The following is an 18,346-nucleotide window of genomic DNA, read 5'->3' on the forward strand; positions in this document are numbered from 1 at the left end:
AGTTTTAAAAGTGTTATGTGTTAAGCTATTAATTCGTAACTGCAACGACAGGTTTATTAGTTCGTGGTTCCCGATGGCACCTAATTGTTGCACTGTTTTTCCAGAAAAAAACAAGTGTAGTGTCGTCACCATACATGATGAATTTAGATGTCCGCATATTTTAGGGTAACTCATTAACGTAACGTGAAAGCAAAATTGGCCGTAAAACTCTACCTTGAGGCGCTCCTGTTAAAACCGTAAAGTTTAAGGGTGAAAATTTGCTTACAAAAACATACTTCTGACGGTTCGGTGAATAGCGAGTGAAAAATACGACAGCGCTTCCCCTCAATCCGTACTGCCCTAAATTGTTGAACAAGATTGAATGCGCTATAGCATCGAAAGCCTTCTTAAGGCCCAAAAATATAACTACTGCTATAACAATGTTGTGTAAGGAAGAGAAAAGGGCGGTGTTAAATCTATTATTGAGTTTGCCGCTGTGTTTGGGAAAGTTATATCACTACAGTACAAACATTTATGAATGAATGTAATGTAATTACAAGGTCACAGCCTGGTTCAAGACCTCAAAAGTCAGCGGCAAACTCTTTAATAGATTTAATAAAGCCTTTTTTGTCTTCATTCCACTAGTCATGTAGGGGCATATTGGCTCGCTGACTATGTGGTCAGGATACAGGCAACACCGATTAAATCACTTAAAACGGCAATAAGCTTCGAAGACTCAGCGTTAACACTGCAGCTGTATTTTATGTGTAGAAGTTTATAACGTAGGCCTAATAAGCTGTAGTTGATTCTGGGCTTCGGCGAAGACGTTACACTGCTGTGAGCGGCGACTCCTATGCGATGGAATGCAAATAGTGGTAATACTGGTAAGGAATGCAAATATTGGTACTATTGATAAATATTGCACGAAAGCTTCATTTTTCGGGAAATATTATATAACTTGAAGCAACGCCCTCTACTCTCATGTTCATAACTTTATTTGATGATCCGGAGACAAAATGCTTATGCAGTCTGCACTTTTTGCACTTTCAGACCAAAGGGTCGACTGTGTGCTCGGTGGCATATAACGAAAATGGCTGTTCGGAGCCTTAAAAACATGGCTAAATTTTTGCAAAGGACGTCATATCAGTAAAACTGTGGCCCAGAGGTAGTAGGAGCGCGAATTGGCGAATTTTTCGGGGTGTTAGTGAAGTATACAACACTAGTGTTGATTCCTTGTCGTTTGCGTCTGCATTTGCCATGTTAGCTGGTTTCTGCTGCCTGTCAGTCACTCAGCGGTCGGCCCAGTAAAGAAAGCTGGGGCTACCCTACTGAAAAATCCGGTATGAATTTTAAACCGGAACCGCATACCGGGTTATTGTACAGGATTTGCGATACCGGATTACTGGAATATCCTGTATAAAACAGGACAGTCCTGTATAATACAGGACTCTCCTGTTTTGTACAGGATACTCCAGTATCGCAAATCCTGTACAATAACCCGGTATGCGGTTCCGGTTTAAAATTCATACCGGAATACAGGACAGTCCTGTATTAAACAGGCTAGGCCCGTATTATACAGGAGGGCCCTGTATCACAGGACAAAGGCAGAATAAAATGCTTCAAATATATCCCACTTGGACTAAATCTGCCCAAAAACTGGGGCCATAAGTGTACATGCCAAATGCTGAAATATACAGAGCCTCAAAAACTGGTAATCTGCGATTATCAGCAACTCGCATTGCAGTCGATGTGCCATTGTGTTATTTGCTCCCACCTTTTACCAAAGTATTGGTAGCTTGGTGAGTATTATAATGCATCAAAAACTCCAAAAGATGTTTATTTTTTCCGCATGTCTTGAACCAGCTCACTAAGGTAATAATTTAACTCTTTGCGACGATCTACCGGCGCTGGGGTCTCTACAGGGTGCTGGCCAATGAAGTAGTCAAAAGCACCTGCAGAAAAGAAAATATGATTGGTAGTACATAATGCCCCCAGCTTATCATTTAATTGCGCACTGACACACAACATAATGCATTGAGCACTGTCACATGCAACTTACGGCCAATGGCTTGTAGCTTTTCAGGGGTCGTTGGCTTTCTGCCCACTGTGGAGGCTTCTGACTTCAGGTTCCGATGGCAAGCTTGCCCTGTAACGCCCCTTTCCAGGAGTTGTGGAGTCGTCCAAAGGCTGCGTCTTTACAGAAACGCGAATCTTTGGGTGCCATCATAACTGCTGCGCACGTTGCCGAAGGAATAAAAATTCCATTCCCGAGGTGGACCTGTATGCAATAACAAATGCATACCCCAGTAGCACAAACGGGGCTCTGAATTGCGGGCCCCCGTGGGCCCAGACAAGCCACAGACAAGCCAGGCGTCTCAAGACGCCAGGCCCTGAGCATTGGCAATGCTCAGTATCGTGAATGCACCTACCGCCTTCCATATTTGAATCAATAATGTATTGCAAATCTGCGTCGTAACATTGTTGGTGTGTAAACAGGTTGCTCAGACGATTGCGATGCTTGCGTGGTCATCCTCCATTATTTACGGCACATACCGCAGCATTGATGCGATGCGTGATGTTTGTTCAAGGTCTTGAGCCGCTCCCCCTCAGGACGCTTATCAATGATTGCTCTCGCACGTATACACCATGTGCCTCTGTAAAGAAATAATACAAACTATAAAACTAATTTTAGTCGTGCTATCATGAAGGACAAGCAATTTCGGTATGTAACTGAAAGAAAATTTTGCGCTATTTCGTCCCTCTACGCTGTGCAGTCTACAAAGTTTTAGTTAAAAAGACACTGAACAGTTAGAACGTTTCTGTTGACGCCGAGCATATAACCGAGACGGAGGCAGTACTTAAAGAACAGAGTGATTTAAAATGCGTACTTACGTCCTAGCAGCACGACGTCGCCGTCATAAAATCCGCCTTCCACCGGTCAAATGTTCACCACCGGCCTCCACCGGTCAAATGTTCACCACTCACGTCTTTCGGAGCGAAGTCATTCATCACTGAGACAAGGATGATAGGGTTCCACCATATTTGCACTGGACGTACGCATGAAAGGCGATGTCATCTTTGATCATGGATTGATCAAGGCAACACGAAGAAAGTCGCAAAAAATTGTATAACACAAATTCAACGCCAACGAGCGAGTGCCAGCGTGTTTTCCCAGCTACCTTCATCGCTTGACACTCAACCCAGCCGCAGGAGAGAAGTAAAAACCTGTTCCAAACAAACGCAGGAAAGGCGGGGGGGGGGGGGGGGGGGGGGCACTTTTGCAAAAAGTCACCGCGAAGCGGCCGGGGACAGTGAACAAGTAGAATCGGAACCTCCTCGCCACTTCATGGAAGTCGCGGGAAGCGTGGTCGGGAGGGCGGCTTAAAATGTTCGGTCGTGGGTTGACAGACACAGAGGAGCCCAAGGGGAAGGAACAAAGCCCGATAGAAAGACCAGGAATGCGCAAGTTTTTTTGTTGTGACGGACCCAGGAAAAGAAGAGAAGGCGGTGATGAGAGAAAAAAAAAAGCTTTAAAAAATTTGCGTAAAGACGGGTTACTCGTGTAAGGTTTCTACAGGTGGTTTTTGTTTTTATTTTGTTCTCTCGAGCGCTGTATCTTCTAGCTAGCACGAAGCGTCGCCCTTAAGGGAACACCGCAAGCTGCCGGCTCCGTTGATATCTTGTTCGTCGATAGAAATGTTCTGGGCGATTTGTGATTAGTATGCCTTCCTGATAAAGTGAAGGGTGGGGCCGCTCGGGATGGCACTTGGACAAGTTGCGTTATCAATGGGCAATCACTTGACGAAGAAGAAGTGCAAAGAATTCCTGCACGAAAACCAAGAATTTTCTTTCTTCATCGATGCGTCGCTACAGACTGCCGCTAGCGAACAGCTGCTGCAATGAACGCGACAGTAACAAACCTTTTGGAGCCTCTGGCGCAGTCACCGGAGGCTCGCCATGTTTATCAGCCAGTCGTGAAGTTCTGCACTGTGAAATCCAGAGTAATCTGCGCAGGACTTACGAAGGCTGCTGGCGGATATATACTAGCCGTGTGCCCGCACACAGCCGCCTTGACTTTGTCAGGGTGCTGCACGGGAAGCCAATATGGCGGTTGCCCTCAAATCACCAAATCATGCACAAACTGCATGTTTTGCCACTGCGAAGCTCACGCTTAGCCCTTTTGTTTTCCTAGCCCTTTCAACAAAACCGCGTATGTGTTGATTATCGCACTTATGCGCTCGCTGCCCCCACCTTTCCCCTAAAAAATATCTGCTGGCGTACAACAGTCAATCTGCAGACCAAGCACCAAAACCGCGGCACATATCGCTCTGAATACAGGCTGGTATGTCTGGTTTGAGCTCCGTACCGGACTAGTCTGTCCGGTTTGAGCTCCGTACCGGACTGGTCTGTCCAGTTTGAGCTTCGAACCGGGAATGGACTGTCCGGTATGAGCTCCGTACCGGAGCGGTCTGTCCGGTTTGGGATCGATACCGGACCGGTATGAACCGGTATAGCCATCAAACCGGATGGGTCTCGCCGGTATGAGAGTGATACCGGACCGGTATGAAACCGATATGTTCCGGTAAAATCCGGTTTGCCGCGATACCGGATTTTTCAATAGGGTAGTTTTCTTATCCTACAAAGATGTTGCGTTTCATTATGTAGGCGTTGTGAAACTCTTAGAGAGTGGACGCTGATAGAACCGCCTCCCAGTGTTAGCGTTCCGCAAGAACTAAATAAAACTCTAAAACACCCAATAATGAAAAGTACTTTCAGCATAATGTTCATTGGCAGAAGACGAAAAGGTGACTAAATATTATAGGTGGCGTGGTTATGACTCTTATATAGAATCCACAGGTTAAAAATGTCCCCTCTACGGCTGCGCCAGTTAAAATGCCCTCTCTTAAGATCTCGTAGAGGGGAACTGCTGTTGAAGATGATTGTTGTAGGACTCTTGACGTCTTGCAGATTCGAATTGCTCAATCACATTGCAAGATGACACTTCTGGAGATGTTAAACTTTTTATAACAATTAAAAGCACAAAGGAATTTACAAGCAAGGAGAAAACATATTTACACTTGACTGGCTCGACGTGACGAAACCAGCCCTCGGTCCTGCCGAAACAGCGGGTTTTAAACCCTATGTCCCCGCCCTCGGTGGGAGGAATAACCAATCAGGTACTGTACAAACATCCACCCAATAACGTATTGGGGAAAGGAAAACACAACCAATCAATGATTGGGGAAAGAAGGTAGCTCATCGCGACACCTTACACATATTGTATGTACACTTTCCACCATCACGATTTTGCTTTCCTGCTGCGAGCTTTGCGAACACTCTCACTTTCCCATGATGCAGATTACTTCAACGTCCGGTTGACCCAAGTTCCAGGGAAGCCACTTCAACTCATCTGTTAAGGATCGTCGCTCCTCATGCCTCACAGCTAGCGCGACAATATGTCAAAGCACGCCGCTGCAGACATGGCACAAAAGACCACGCACTGTGATGCGGCCTAATGACTCCGTCCATGAGGGGAGTTTGATGTCTCCCGTAATCACCCGCCATTCGGCGCCCCCTCTTCCCCCGCTGGGTTGACTGACCCCTTTCTGTGCGGTTGTGCGGAGGGCCCAAGAAAAAGTACGTAATGGGCATTCCACTAACGCGACCGGATGCGGTAAACAAAATACAGCACCGCGAACTTCACTCCACAACTTTCATCATCTGGCTTTATCGAAGTCCTTGAAACCTCACGCGCTTATTAGTTAAAGAAACACATTGAGGATTTCTTCACATCAGACACAAAAAATAGCCACTCATGAAGCACTCACTTCTTCAGCACACATCGGGCGGCTGTTAACACAAACCGGGAAGATATGATGCTGCCGCCACAGCGATATTTCTCAACCTTGCCTTTATCACCAGCGAAGGAAGCGTGTATGTCGACCTGGGCAGATAATGGGGCACAGGAGAAAAGTGCATTCAACCCCTATATTTCTCAGTAAAGAAAATCACGTTACCAAAAGCCTGATTAGTAGCTTTCGGTTTATAATTTAAGGTTACATATAGCAGCAGCGCAAGGTACTATAGCTCAGTTATATTAAAACCTCTACTGTTTAAACTGAAGCTGAGCGGCAAATTGGAGCCATAATAGATGTGTGGTGGACTAAACAAATGTAGTCGAGTGTTTGCTTCCTTCAAAAATTTTGTTTGCTCTTTGTTGGCATCAGTAGTGATTATTTAGATTGTTTTTAGCAAGCCATTTAGCAACCAAGAAAAATCGGATCCGAAGGATGTACCCAACAAAAGTAGCGATCTATGAAGGAACTCAAGCGAATTCAAACAAATACTCGACTCCTCTCTGATAGAACATTATATTATAATTAGAGCGTGTGGCGAAAACAGCTACGGGTAAACAGGGTCAGAGTGGAAGCAGATTTTCCTCGGTCTGGATACGCCAGAGATTGATTAATTTAGCTATATGAACATCTGATACGCATAGGAGAATGACCTCTTTTCTAACAGGCCACTTTCAATAAACCAGCAGCACACTTTAGTGTCTGAGAGGGGCGTTATATAAGGGTTATCGACTATCGCGGCAGGATTAGTACCTGTGTGAACATTACAATGGCGCCGTACAAACTTACTGCTTCACGGTGCTGCTCTTTCTAGACCGTGTAGAGTTTATTTATTTATTTATGTGCATACTGCAGACCATGGTTAGGTCCAAGCAGGAAGGGCAGGTGCACAAAAAGCAAAATTATAGCAACAAAAATACAACAATACAGCAAAGATAATGTAGTAAAACAACAATACAGCAATGCAAGACAAAGCAGAAAAAATACAGAATACGCAATATAAAAAAAGATGGCTGAGGACCGCGTCTGATTTTCAGGGTTGATTAGGTTCGGTTAATGAGTTCCAGTCGGATATGGTACGTGGAAAAAAGGAAAACTTGAACGAGTTAGCCCGGGCAAAATATGGTTTTAAAAGAGCTTTGTGATAGTGTCGTGTATTCCGCGTTGGCATTGGGGAAATATAAGCAGAAGGGTCAAGTCTGAGTTTATTGCTAAGAAGTAATGAAAGAAAATCTAAACGAAATTTTCGTCTTCTTAGCTGTAGTTCTTCAATACCGTTAGCATGCATCAAGTCTGAGGGGTGTCAGTGGGTAGATATTTTGAATATATGTATCTAATTGCTTTCCTTTGAATTTTCTCGAGCTTTCTTATGTTAGCCTTAGTATACGGGTCCCAAATTATGCAAGCATATTCAAGCTTGGGTCTAATTAGAGTATTATAACCTAAGAGCTTAACGTTAGCGGGGGCGTTTCGAAGTTTATGCCTTATATAACAGAGCTTACGGAATGCGAATGAACAGATGTTATCTATGTGAGAGTTCCAAGAAAGGTTATTAGTAAGTGTTACACCCAAGTACTTTACGGACGCTACTTGTTACAATGGTGATGATTCTAATTTATATACATACTCTAGAGCGTTTATCTTGTTAGTTATGCGAAGAGAAACGCTTTTATCTGCGTTCAGTGTCATGTGCCAGTGCTTGCACCACTGTACAATATTAGTAAGCGTATTTTGTAGGTCACTCTGATCGTTTTCATTGCTAACATCGCGAAATAGGACACAGTCATCAGGATATAATCGAATATGTACGCCAGGGCAAACTTCATCGATGATTTTGTTAATGCATATTAGAAAGAGTAGTGGCCCCAGTACGCTTCCCTGTGGCACACCTGATGTGACTGGGAGACAGCCAGACTGGTGCCGACCGATTGAAACATGTTGACTCCGGTTAGTTAAATAATCATTTATCCAGGAAATAAAAATAGGCGGAAGTCCAATAGTTTTTAGTTTTAGAATTAGGCTGTGGTGTGGAACTTTGTCAAACGCTTTACTGAAATCTAGAAAGATCGCGTCAATCTGGCTGTTATTGTCAAGTGATGCCGCAAATGAATGGATAACTGCAAGTAGTTGAGTGCGGGAGTGCGCTCTGCGGCGTCAGAAATCGACATTTCGAACAACTGCTCTACAATAAAAATACTAATTTCTTTTTACTATGGCATTGTAGAAAACGACTTAGATCATCCAAATGTATTGAGAAGTTTTAAAGGAAATAAAAGTTCTACTTGTAAGTCTGCCAGCGAATCAAATAGGAAATATTCCATTCACCCTTAGAAAATAACGAATTTTTGCTCTCTCCTTCACTAATGCACAAATTATGTATTTTTTCCGATGTGCTTAATTTTCATGCTTAGCATGTTAGGGACACTGTCAATAAGAAAAACGTCAAAATGGTTCAGAATTCTCGAACAAGCGTTTTGTGGTGGTTGGCAAGAAAACGCATTTTACAGGAGGAGGGCCAGGGATGTGCGAAATCAATAATTTTCATCGAAGAAGTTTATCTTGATGGAACATTTGGTCCATGATTGTAGAAAAAAAAACAGCAGAAAACACGTGCTCACAAGCAGGAGTAGTCGGGATTACAGAGGAAATACATTTGAATTTTACTCGGTGAAAGCCATCGTAGCAAAGAAGGGTGAACGTGCGCGTAAGCAACAGCGCCAACAAAGAAAACATAACAAAAAACAAGATAAAACTTGATAGTTCAGCTCTGTTATGTTGCAAGTGACAATGTTCCCGTTCATGAAATGAAATTCTCTTGGAGTAAACCGGACCATTGTGTCTCTGAAGCGTTCAGTGCCTAACTTGTTGATTTTAAATGCTTCCAGGATTTCTCGGCCTGTTAGTGTTTTTCCGTGGCCGATGATTCTGACATCATAGAAGAAGGGGTCGCAGTCAATAGACAGTGGTTGCAGTCTTTACGAAGATTGGCTGTGTTATCCGATTGCAGCGAGGTGCGGTGTTATCTGAAGCTATCATTACTATTCTGGCCAGTCTGACCGATGTAGACCTTTTCACATGTCAGCGGGAGAGCGTATGTGGCATCAGTAGTACATGTTGTGAACATATTCTGATGTTTGACATTGCATTTTTTTTTTGCGCTTAGTGGCTGCAATACGGGCACACAGTGACCACAGTTTTGTGGGAGTAGAGCAGCATGTTTAGTGGCAGCTTTTTATGTTAGACTTTGTGCATGTATGGGATTACAACCGGTCACATTTCATGACACGGCGCATCTTTGTTGTGACACATGTGTTTCACCTAGCATTGCTAGAGAGTGACTCAACAACAGAAACGTGAACCTGTTCAAGATAACGTGCTGACCGCAGGCGGAATAACTGTTACAGAAAACTGTTATGCAGAGCGTGGGGGCAGGTTTTCGTAGGGCATTGCCCAGGCATTTGTTGGCTAAGCCTCTTTTCGCAAGTTTCACTAAGCCACAAATGACATTTTATTATCTTTACAGGTTTGAGCTTCGCTCGTGAGGTAACACTTGAAAACCGCATGTGGTTTTAAGAATTGCTTTTGACTTTTGAGCTTTTCTAATGGAAGCCACGTTTGCTGGAGTTAGCGCCTTGCACAAATAAAGCCTGCGGCCCTTCACCTCCTAACATTCTAAACGCGTGAAAAAGGAGCATTGCCAACCACTGCCTAGGCAATTCCCTACAAAAAAAAACTGCCCCCCACATTCTGCAGAACAGTTTTCTGGGACTGGTATTCTGCCTGCGGTCAGCGGTTTTCCTTGAACAGGTGCTCATTTCTGTTGCTGACTCTCTGTCTGGCAATCTTAAGAGCATTATTTGCAACAATCATGCGCCGTGTCAAGAAATGAGACCGGCATTAATGCCATAGATGCAAAACAATCTCACAAAATAGTAAAAAGATCCCAATAGACATGGCGTCAACGTAGTAATTTCTGCTCCAACAAAACTGTCGTCACTGTGTTCCCGTGTCCCAGCCACGAAGCGCACAAAAAAGAAATGCCATGTCAAACACCAGAGTATGTGTACAAAATGTACTACTGATGTTGTGCACCCTCTCCCACTGACATGTGGAAAGGTCTACATCGGCCACAGTGGCTAATGTATTAACGACCGCTTAAGACAGCATTGCACCTCGTCGCGACCGGATCACGCAGCCTATGTGGCTAAACATTGCAACCACTGTAAAATTTGTTTTCAAATTTGTAACTTCCTCTTTAATGAAGTCAGAACAATCTGCCGCGAAAAAACCCAAGTTTAGGGAAAAATCCTTGAAGGATTTAAAATCAAGATGTTAGGCACTGAATTTGTAAGCAACAGCTTAGCCCGGTTTACGGTTTGCTAAAAGAATTCCGTTCCTTGAACAGAATGTAGTTTTTCAAGTGCAAGATAACAGACCTACCCTATGACATCCTTTTTTTTGGTTTCTGTTGTTTTCTTAGTCGGCGATGTTGCTTATGCGCATGCGCACCCGACTTTGCTGAGACGTCTTTTACAGAGTAAAATTCAGTTGTGTTGCCAGCGTCGTCCTGTTTTTTGCTTCTCTTTATGAACTCATCTTTTATGCTCTTTTGTTCCACAAAATGCTCATAAAATGTTTTATCATCCAGCGCTTTGTCGTTAACTGGAGGTGGTGCTTTTTTCACTGAAAAATGAGGTGAATATTCTGTGAAGATTGCGTAATTTATGACTATCGGTTCTAATTTTAGACTGGTGAGCTATGGTGCGCTTTCAATGGGAAAAACATGGTAGATCTTACCGTCCATGGAAGATTCGATTTCTTTTCGTTTGTGCCTCCTGCAATTTTTCCTCTTGCTCCTTGCCTACCGCAATCTATGAAATTCAACGTTTCAGAGGAAGCAATCGAATCAGACGCCAAGCAAAACACGTAAGTTTAGTTCGTATTAGTGTCGAGAGCACTTTGCATATCGGTTTTTCGCATGTGTGCGGATATGGTGTGCGACCTGTCTGGTGAGGCAGGAATGTTCAGTGAGCACGGTGAATGACAAGCTGTTTTACATATTAAATCTAATATTTCTGGCACTATGCAAGTTATCATTTTTCGTTCAGCAGGAGTAGTGCATTTAAAGCGTAATAGGCGTGTAAAGCAAAGAATATAAACAATACAAAGGGATGAATGTAATCAACCACTACTGCGGATGTGGTTGTAGCTTTTTCATATCTTTTGAGCATGCCAGGATGACTGCTATTAGAGATGAAATTCCGTTTTGAAAATAAATGCATTTCTCAAAAAATGGCGGCCAATCATTAGGCATTATAAGCTTTTGTGCTTTTAGTGAAATGCAGGGCTGTTTGCCTGCAAACGTGAATTTCGCCTTCTCTACAAGTTTACACGTTAGAACAGCTCACGAAAAACATTTCATTGCGCTTACGCTTTAAATAATGAACGAAGCTCATGGTAGGCTATGTTATATGTGCTCTCAGAAGCAGGCGACGGCGTTTGCACCGGCACAAGAAAAAAAGATGGGTTGAATGAAGTAGGCGCTACTGTGGCGAACTAAGTATAGCACTATTTCTTCTGTTGGCAGCAAGTACGTTTGCAAAAAATACTAAATTGAGTACCTTCAGTGCCGACTTTTCCCATTCCGCGAAAGAAAAAAACGTATAACAATTTGAGAGGCTAAAATGAAAGCGCGCAGTGCTTTACGAAATGTTGTGGTTAGAATGATTCTTCTACTCATTACTTCCATTGTAATTTTGTTTCATTACTCAGCTTGTCACTGAAATCATTGTGCCTTCCTCATAGTTTGACTGAAATGTGCAAACAAGTACATTTCTGTACATTTCTTCGTAAAAGCTAATATATTGGGGCTGCAAAATGAAACTGGACATCTTGTCTGGTAAAGAATAACAACTGACTTGTTCTTTTAGTCTTCGTTGGGTTAGTGCTTTTACTCTTCTGAAATCGTGCTTGAACAGCTCGAAAATATTTTTGGTGTACTTTCCCCCCACTAGGGTTAAGTCCAAATAGGTACTGAAATTAAGCTTCTTTGTGCTCTTGTGCTCTGCAAAACTTGCACTTGTGCTTTACAAGCACATAATGTGCTAGCAAAATTTTGCAGTTAATCTTCGATATGATTTTAATTGAGGCTTCTTATAAAATTACACGTGACCAGCAGGCTCTTCTTTCCCGCGTACTAATTAATGAGCCGCAAACGTTTACTGAAGAAGACGAGAGGCGGATGAAATCGTGGATGGTCGGGGACATTCATTTTAAAAGATCAAAACATGCCGACCAAAAGGAAGAAGCATCGAAAAAAACATCCTTCTCGTTTTGTTGCGGAAGCCAAAATATCCTTTTTATTTTTTCTTTGGCGGGGAGTTCATTTTTAATTTTTTATCGAACTCTCATTTTTATTCAAAGTGATGATTGATATATTGCCACAAGAAATAAGTTGACTCTTGCACGTCGAAATCTGAGCAATGACTTCACTTTTCAAGAGCATCGATTTGTTTTCACTGAGTGCAGGCAAATATTCGGAACCTTTTTTTTCATCGTATGGTTTTGTTTTGCTTTGGTACTCAAGCTGCAAAAACTGTTTTTGCTGCACCTTCGTATTCCAAAAGGTCCAGCGAGATTATTGATAGGTCTGTGTTCGACGTCTTTTTGCAAAAACCGCGTCTGATTGGCGTAATTTTTTAGCTTCGAGTGCCGAGGACTGCCGGTAATCTAAGTGCTGTACGATGCGTGTAGACAACTATCCCTCCCTCAAGGGGTAGTTTGCTCATTAGCGATATGCTTAGATGCATTTGTCTGTAACGTGTAAGATGCTTTGAATATTCAATACACGAGTATTTGACGTTCTAATAGCGGAGCATTCATAGTGACCTAATTTTCAGGAACCGGCTGACTGCCTTAAACTCAAAATCCTAGGTCATTCAGAGTTTTCAGGCAAAAAGGTGTTTTCTAGTGCAGTGTGTCTGTGCAAGGGTTAACAGAAAGCTGAGGTGGGGATCTCTTGCTCCCAAGAAAAAATAGACAGCATATTAGGTATATGTTTGGTTAGGTATCCACTAAACCTCCTTACAGTAGTAGTAGTTATATCATTATAATGTTCAAAATATACTTCCATTTGCTACGAGAATTGAGATCATTGTGCTCTCCGCCAAAACAGGTGGTCTGATTGGAATTTGTCTCAAGGCATATTTAAGCAGCTAATATGCCGCAAAAGGAATGCAGCCTTGCTCTGCTTAACCTAACTTTCCGTCAGATGTGAAAGCAAATGTTTTAAGGACTTTTTCCTCAGCCTGCTCCCCAATACGCTTTGCGACTGATTGGTAATTATAAGAAGCAGAAGTAAAAGAAGTGATGAATGGAGCGAATGTGAAAAAGAGTCGCCAAGCTAGCACTGATATTTATGTTTTGCTCAGAGCACAGTGGCGTAGAGGCGCGGCCCGTTATTTCTTCCGTGCCCTGCTAGCTCAAACATTTTTCACAATCCTGTCGCATGCCTTTCCTGAGCAAAATTTGGCACATAATAGATTCTTCACGTTCCGACTAATAATTACTGAACGCTTAGCTGAAAAAGCTTGTTGCCGTGGCCAACGTGACATTTCGACAAGAAGAAACGATTAAATATTTCCAAAATCTTTTGGAAAACGCAGTTTTTCTTTGTATAGTATGTGGGTTTTGAGATGCATTGAGAAAATTATTTAAACCCTTTTGATTCCGGTAGGGAGACACAGATTTAATGTGATCCTTACATAGATAACTAGAACTTTGGTACATTCGCTTTGTGCTGGAAGGTAAAATCTAAGATAAAGTTTGCAGATTGGGTTGTTCGTTGCATGTCTAGAAGGTGTATTCCCCTATGTGTTTTAGGACACAAATTTAATTTCGAATATCGGTTTGACAATACTCTGCTTCACCGCATAGTTGATACGTTCGTCTGCCTCGCCGAACGCATTAACAGTCTTTTTTATACGACAGCAAACACTGCACGATATAATGTTTCCCTCAATCTGCGAGCTTTTTCATTCCATACTGACATTATGTGATGACATATAGATACATTTTGGTGTAACTGCACAGTTTTAGTACACGATTGCTAGGGCTTCCACTCAGCTGCTTGGCCATTGTTTTTGTTGTCTCACTGTAGGGACAGGCTGGGATGACGTCACCAGGTCACCTGACCCAGCTGGCCCGCCTGCCACCTAGGTTGCATTCCTTGGAATTTTTATGCGCTGGCAGCAAAGTCCCCAGTCGCCAATTGCACAGATGTTTGTTAAGTTTGTGTTTGTTAAGAGGTGGGTGGCTGGATACCTGCTGCGTAGGTGGCATGTCGGCCATGCAGGTCACGTGACATTGCGAAATCATCCCATCCTGGCCACTGGATTTTGAGCAAACTGCCCAGCGTCCTGGTTTGCAATCGAATAATGATTATTAACGAGAGCAGAGCAGCCTGTCTTCATCGATAAGGGGACAGGCCCCATCGATGTCAGCAATTGTCATCCTAGGGTAGTGGCGCATCGCTTAACCGCTGCAAAATCACTCCAGCATTTACATGAGAGCTGCTGCAGATGTATGAATGCAAAGTAGAAATTAACCACTGCCAGAATGAAAACCGATATGCTAGCACACATCTAATTTGCATCCAATCCATCCACGCTAAATCGCCGTTATACTTTTCTTGATCGATGACTGGCTGTTTAGGCCAATTCTTTTCATGGGTGTGGATGCGTTCTATTGAATGTTTCCTTCCACCTTGGCCCCTGTTGTCTCACTACTCATTTTACCCCCTCTAAAAAATTCCTGTGAAAATTTGTCCTGGAGTTCTCCGCTCTTTCAAGAGAAAGCAGGCGAATGCAGCCTGTTGATGCTTTTGAATCGCGTGATGCTCATCTTTAAGCTGTGTCTTGTTGTGTTTAGTAGAAGCAGAGGAAGATCGTAGTAGACTCCCATGCCCCGCGTCTGCAGGTGCCATGCTTGCTGAGGTAAACAACAACAACAACATCTCGTGCGCAATTCCTGTAAAAAGAGGCTCCAAGCATCTATATAAAATTTCTGTCCGTAAAAATGAACTGCACGAATCCTTCTGGCTGGGTTGAGGTTTTTCTGGTAGCAAAACATTCTTTCAAAATTTGCTTTAGAAATATTTTTGCCACTCGTCTGACACTTGCGCCATGTACACCTAAACCGACCCCGTTGTCACCTCTTTCAAGCGTATGACGGCGTAGCCCATCACTTTGTTTCCGCATAATTAAAACTATCAACGCATTGTGGTTTTTTTGTCATATCGGCGGGGGAAGCCAAAACAACTGTTTGAAATCATGATTCTGCCTAACATAAGGAAATGCGCTTTTCAGTAAAAGCAGCACCAGAGTGCCCAGAATTCGCTCATTTATGGACATAGGCCAATTTAAATTCGTTTTCTGTCGCCCTTTATCGAAAAAAGAGGCATATGGATCACCACACTCATCGTGTGTGTGCCTCTTCAGTTCATCCTCCCGCTTTTATCTTTTTCATGAGCAGTACGATTTGCTCCGCATTTTATGCAAGAGCAACTATATCAGAAAATTCCATGCACTGACTTCCAGCAATTTTTTTTTCACCCGAGCTGCCATTTATTTAACAAAAAATTTATCAGGTGGCTTTGCTCAAAGCACTGTCCGGATTCGTTAAACTGGACAATTTTGAAAAGGATTAGAACTTACCCTTTCCATTGAGTTCGTAAGAGCGGCCCTGAAAACAAGAATGGAAGCTTCACGACAAGGTGTGATGCAATATGTAATTTGTCATCACTTGTAAGCACTCAGAGCAAGCTTGCATTTACGAGTGTTTTTGTCTGTTTCGTAAATTGCTCCTAATTCCAGGATTATCTCTCCGGATTGCATCAAGGACATGGCCTATCATAATATGCCAGTACTTGTCACGGATAATGTCCTGGTTTAGTCAAGATACAACCAATTCATTTTTTCTTTTGCAAGAATTTTATGCCAGTCCTGTGATTCATCGCTTCTTATCAACAACGGGGAAAATATATCTGAGCACTGTCATGAGTTAATGTTCCATCACTGCGATATCTACGGTAGCTTTTCAATGCACACCATTAACATCTTAAAAATTTCCGCAGTTCTGTGCACCCCGTTTGGACCAGACATTCTTCTATTGATTCAAAAAGAGCCATGCTCATTCGACGCATTTCTGCAGTCGTCAGAAAAAAATTCAGTTTACAAGTGGCTTCCTGTGCGATTAACATTTTTGCCCAAGTGGCCCTTCTTTTGTTCTAGGTTCACGGCTACTAAAAACCTAAAGATGGTTTAGGAAGGCTCTTGAGTACAAAGCGGATAACGTCAGTTCATTTGGACATATGAAAGTGCGGGAATTCTAAAATAATTGCTTCCAGTAATCGAACCAGGCTGTAATTTTAAGGTGCTTTAGAAGTTAGAAGTGTTCGCCGAACAAGAGGGAAGAAGTATGTTCTTGAGCAAGATTGTACCTGGCTGGTTCACATTGTACGCAAATCCCAAAATGTGCTTGCTTAATGCGCTTTGTATCATTGGACGTAAGTAATGAGTAATGCTGCTAGTTACATGAAAGGAAATCTTTAGCATTACCGAAAGCCATTGTATGCCTGGATGAAATGCGGGTATTGTATTCGTTACGGGAACCACAGTCTAACTTCTGACAGGTTTGCACGCTGTAATATGTTAGACATTTTTGCTATAATTGTGTTTAGTTTATTTTTCATCATGAGACCGGCGAGCCAAACAAGACAAATCAATTGTTCTTTCGGCTACTTTACAAAGAGCAATAAATAATGGTATTAAATCAGCTTGCACTGACCTGGTAACAAAGGCAAGCGATGAAGAACAGAAGGCCAGTGTTCCAGGCCAATTTCATGCGTCGTGCAACCATCGGAATGCACGCAGCCGCTGAGGCGCGTTGCTGGAAAAGAACTCGCCGCTCACTTCGGACACTGGGACTACTTTAATCACGCACGTGGTTGTGTGCCAATCTATAGAACTCTCCTTACTGGTACTGATAAAAACTAATTTATTCATCGAAGGATGCTTTCTATTCAAGGTGCTCCTCAGGCCTGCACTAAAAAGAGATCTTTTGTATTAGGTCAATTTGCAGCGACTCCCACACAGATGGCACATCTACCGAACTGCCTGAAGATGCGCAGGTCTATTTTTGTGGTAGGGTGAACGGCAAGCTGGTTGACTCTGTGAAAGCAGCGGGCATTTCAGGAGGCACATTTGTAAAAAGAAAAGCGACTGCTAATATTTTCATTACTTCGACATGTCAACCACCTCGAACGCCAGGAGTCTGCTGCTAGCTTGACGTCTTCAGAAAGCACCAAGCAAGTGGCGGCCGCAAGATGATTCAATAATTCATGTCAGGCAGAATGCGACTAGGAAGCCTTAAAAAGACAGAGGTAGTATTCGTATAGGCATTTCGGTTCTCTGCCCTTGATTTATGCAGCATTTTAAGGCGCTCGTGAATGGGTATTGTGTTGAGAGATAAAAAAAAAAGGAAGGAACTCGGACTGGAACGCGAATAGAACAAAAAAAAACTATCCGATGTGACTACGTTCAATGAGATTTTATGCATAGTAAGACAGAGAACACGACGTGATCGAAATGGTCGAAAATGGCAGGAGCCTTTTCTATCCGGCAATTTTTAGGTGTAGTTTTCGATAAGTATCATCACTCACACACAGAAAGCTGAGACGAAGCACAGCGTTCCTTTTTACGCATTACTTTCCCGTGACACCAATCAAAGGTCGTTGCTGACTGGCATGAGCTGTGTAATAACATTCGTAATGAATGAAAAGTTACCACCAGTAGGAGGTGTGACTTCATTCCACATTTTTCTGCGCTTTCATGTACATTCTTCCAGCTAAGACGATCACTTGAAAGTGATTATCTGTTATTTAGAATAATATGTTTCGAAAATTTCAGAAAATTTGAGAGCGAAGTGCGCTTCGATATCAAAAATACTGCACGAATAACTTGTAAACAGGTAGACAATGGCACTCACCTGTGTGCACCTGGAGCTACAATTGGTTTTACGTGATTAATCCGGTAGTGCGAAACCTGAATGTCATCAGTGTTTCCGCCCTATACTGTGATATTTTGTCCATACGATAGTTCCGAATTCCATTTGTTTTTCATTCACAGCCAAACAAGTTCAAGATGGGTGCAATTAAATAGTTGTTTGCAAGATTTTGAAAGAGCGTTCAACTTAAGTTTGTGGTCCTGAGGACACCTTTTTAAGCGAATGTTGTCACAGCTATTGCGCAGGTTTGTCGTTTCATGAATAGATGGCTGGACTGAAAACGATTCAACTGCACTAATATACAGGACGAAAAAAAACATAGACGACGTAAGACAACAACGCAGACTTATGCGGATGAGTGTTGTTTTCTTCCGTTTCGTTTCTTTGCGCTCGGTCGGTTCGTAGAGCGTCATCGAACGTTCGATGACGTTCTACGTCACATCAGCGGT

At 42.8% G+C, this 18,346-nt stretch overlaps 1 long non-coding RNA gene and 1 pseudogene across 1 annotated transcript; both read right to left on the minus strand.

Moving 5' to 3' along the window:
- Positions 1–16,751, minus strand: part of LOC149328767 (chymotrypsin-2-like) — a 28,259-nt pseudogene extending 11,508 nt beyond the window's left edge.
- On the minus strand, positions 2,413–3,243 carry LOC149328768 (uncharacterized). Its single transcript, XR_016285772.1, has 2 exons — positions 2,872–3,243; positions 2,413–2,633 (listed from the first exon to the last, which is right to left on the minus strand). It is a non-coding gene; the product is annotated as an uncharacterized LOC149328768 (long non-coding RNA).
- Positions 16,752–18,346: the final 1,595 nt, after the last annotated feature.

The sequence above is a fragment of the Amblyomma mixtum genome, chromosome 9 (assembly GCF_055824585.1).
Source record: "Amblyomma mixtum isolate Tamu chromosome 9, ASM5582458v1, whole genome shotgun sequence".
In the NCBI taxonomy this organism is placed as follows: Eukaryota; Metazoa; Arthropoda; class Arachnida; order Ixodida; family Ixodidae; genus Amblyomma; species Amblyomma mixtum.